The sequence below is a fragment of the Mus musculus genome, chromosome 17 (genome assembly GCF_000001635.26).
Source record: "Mus musculus strain C57BL/6J chromosome 17, GRCm38.p6 C57BL/6J".
NCBI classification, from domain to species: domain Eukaryota; kingdom Metazoa; phylum Chordata; class Mammalia; order Rodentia; family Muridae; genus Mus; species Mus musculus.
Genome location: NC_000083.6, coordinates 20,635,642 through 20,639,644, shown reverse-complemented (window position 1 = coordinate 20,639,644; position 4,003 = coordinate 20,635,642).

Sequence of the window (4,003 nt, the reverse complement as noted above, 5' to 3'; positions counted from 1 at the left end):
TGGAGTCCCGGGACCAAGATGGCGACCGCTGCTGCTGTGGCTTAGGCCGCCTCCCCAGCCGGGTGGGCACCTGTCCTCCGGTCCGGAAGGTGGCCGGCTGTCCCCGGCCCACACAGGGTGCTGCCTCAGCGCCTCTGTGCTTCTGCCTGTTCCAGAAGCTGTCAGGTTCTCTGGCGCACCCTCTCACCTGTTCAGACTAATTTCCTAAGTTCGGCGGGTCTCGGACCAAGATGGCGACCGCTGCTGCTGTGGCTTAGGCCGCCTCCCCAGCCGGGCGGGCACCTGTCCTCTGGTCCGGAAGGTGGCCGGCTGTCCCCGGCCCACACAGGGTGCTGCCTCAGCCCCTCTGTGCTTCTGCCTGTTCCAGAAGCTGTCAGGTTCTCTGGCGCACCCTCTCACCTGTTCAGACTAATTTCCTAAGTTCGGCGGGTCCCGGACCAAGATGGCGACCGCTGCTGCTGTGGCTTAGGCCGCCTCCCCAGCCGGGCGGGCACCTGTCCTCCGGTCCGGACGGTGGCTGGCTGTCCCCGGCCCACAAAGGGTGCTGCCTCAGCGCCTCTGTGCTTCCGCCTGTTCCAGAAGCTGTCAGGTTCTCTGGCGCACCCTCTCACCTGTTCAGACTAATTTAGTAATGGGTTTCTTGAGTGATACCTCCTGGATAGAGTTAATGACCTTAAACTGGACCTCAGAGAGGTGTTTTATTCTAGTTTCGATCATGATAGGAAGCAATAAGTATCTGAGAGTGACAATCCTGAAGAATCCTCAAGAGAGATGATCTTTCATCACTCATCCACCCCCCTTTTCCAATACTCAAAGCTATTTTCGACCCCTTTACCAACTTACAGCATTAAGGAATTTTCTGTTGTTTATAAGATATTTATACTAATACTTAGGTAAGGTAACTGATTCAAGGTACAATTCCTGATATGCAAATATCACTCAAAAAATCATAAGACCCCTTTCTTATACAAGATAGGTTTTCCTTTCATGTGACTTAGATACATTTGAATGCACAAATCAGAAACTGAATATTTACTGGTTATTAGGTGTATTAAATCTATCTATCTATCTATCTATCTATCTATCTATTTATTTATTTTTATGTGTACATGTGTATGTAATGGAGACAAAACACAGAGAAAAATAGATTTAAAAAAGTTGGGGTGATTGAAATGGGGCACAGAGGCAGAACTATGGATAGGGTGTGTCTGTACGTATATATATATATATTCCTGAATGCCGTTTTTTCAGTCTATATAATATCCCTTGCATACGCAATTTTAGGATTGACCTACTTGGTACTGGATAAACATTTGGAAGCACTCTATTCTTGGGAAGTTTTTTTTTTTTTTTTTTTTAGATCTCATGGTGCCTTATTGATATAGGCCTCATGGTCTATTACCATCAACACCATTATATCTGTTGGTATCATCCTGGTTCAACTAGTTTTATCAAATATTTAGAAAAGCTCTCTTATATTTGGGTAATGGTGATATTAAATTCATGAGTTTTCTGATGACCTGAATCAGAAGGGCTCCAGTCTTAAAGATTGTTTATACACAATAGAAGGAATGTAGCAATGATATGTGGTTAGAAGCAATACAGAATTTTTTTTTTTTTTGTAAAAAAGGAAAATGCTCTCTAGAATAGGAGTGTTTGTGTAATCAGCAGAGACAGTGCATTTGAAATGCACACTGCTAGGTATACTTATTACTTGACTGCACTTTATAGTATCGTCAGCCTGTTTGCTTATACAACCCTGCCATGAGGTGATATACCAGCACTGGGCTTAAAAATCCATAAAGAAAATGCATCAGTCTTTTCCAGACAATTTAATAAAACTATATGCTTAATTAGTTATTTCTTTCCAGATAACCATAGTCATTGACAATTAACTGGCACCAGAACACTATGCAAGATTTTGCACAATTAATGATCTACAACCCTAGCCATAAATAGGATCATAAATTCCATAAAGTGTGTGTGTGTGTGTGTAGTGTGTGTGTGTATTCATGATTTTTACAATTTGTTTTTTTACAAAATTGTCTCAGAAGATGTCCAACTAGATCACTATGTTATTTACATATAGGTATTAAAAAAACATATTCAGATAAAATTCTTTCCAGAATTCTATTAACTCTCACAGTTACAGAAGAAATACTAATTAAAATATGAGCCCCCTCCATTCATCCTGAAATCCTCTTCCTCTGTTATAAGGAATCTATACAATTGCATGCCTACGTATAAACACAACTGAATCATCAACTCCCTATGACCACTATTACTCTCCAGGTATTTCTTATTTGAAACAGATAACATGGCTTTTTGTTCTGTCTCTTTTCATTCATTGCTTCCCATATAGGCAGATTCTTGTCTGCTGCAATATGTAGTAAGTTCCTGAAGATAATTATTAGAAAGTACATGTAGAGGTACAGATGTCAAATTCCCTATTTAAATATAGACAGGCACACTGAATTTCACATCCTTTAATTTGCTTTACATTCCATGCTATATGTATCATATAGTCACCGTATGTTCTTTTCTTAACTTTTACAGGTATTTATTACTTTCTCATATATGTTTTTATGTTTGCCTGAGTTTATATGCACATATCTGCAGAATCCAGGGACTCTCAGACACGCATGGGACACAAGTTTAGGAGATGGGGAACTGCCTGATGATATGGGTGCTAAGAACAAAATCAAGGTGCCATATAAAAGCAGAAATCTCTCTTTTTATTTTATTAGCTATTTTCTTTATTTACATTTCCAATGTTATCCCCTTTCCTAGTTTCCTCTCTAAAAATCTCCTATCCCTTCCCCACCCCCCCTTCTCCCCAGCCCACCCACTCTTGCTTCCTGGCCCTGGCATTCCCCTATATTGGGGCATAGAACCTTCACAACACCAAAGGCCTCTTCTCCCATTGATAACAGACTAGGCCATCCTCTGCTACCTATTTGCTGACAGGAACCTGATATAGCTGTCTCCTGAGATGCTCTCCCAGTGCCTGGCAAATACAGAAGTGGATTCTCACATTCATCCATTGGACAGAGCACAGGGTCCCCAATGAAGGAGCTAGAGAAGGTACTCAAGGAGCTGAAGGGGTTTGCAGCCCTATAGGAGGAACAACAATATGAACTAACCAGTACTCCCAGAGCTCCCTGGGACTAACCCAGCAGAAATCTCTTAATCACCAAGGCATGTAGCTTCTGCTGATTAATTTTTCCTTCCCTCCTCCTCCTCTGTCCTATCATCCCTATCTCCTTTCTCTTGGTTTCTTTTATAGAAGATGTTTAATTTTGTGACTTTGGTCTGGAACTCTCCATGTAGATCAGGCTGACCTTAAACTCACCAAGAACAACCTTGCTCTTCTACACAAGTGCTTAGATTAAAGCTGTGCCACCATGTTTAGAATATTGTATTTTCTTAATGTATGTCTGCAGCATACTCTCTTGTCTATGAGTTGTAAATAAGAGCTAAATTTTACTTTCAAAAATTAAATGTCTGTGATTAGCTATGTGTTTTATATGAATATGACAAAAACTGTGAAGGTTACATAACTGAAATAGAGAGTTGTACCAGAAGAGGAGCATAAGTTTATAAAGAAGGGAGAAGAACAGATTAACATCTTTCACTGTATGTCATTACTGTTTTTATTACATATGGTTTTTAAATAGTAATTTATCATTTAGAACAAAATATTAAATTTATGTTAAAATAATTTTTTACATATTATTATTGAATCACTAATTATAGATGCTCTGGCATATATTCCTATAATATTATTTATTCCATTTATGGCATTATATAAGCTTATTTATTTATTTATACATTTATGTCCATATTTGTTTTGAGACAGATTTCAACATATAATGCTGGTAGGCCTGAAATTCTTTAGACAAAGCAGCATGAAGCTCAAAGAGAGCAATCAGTAATTGCACTGGGATTAAACATTCATGATGCCAGGCCCTTAATATTATTATTTTAATTTTAATTTTAATTT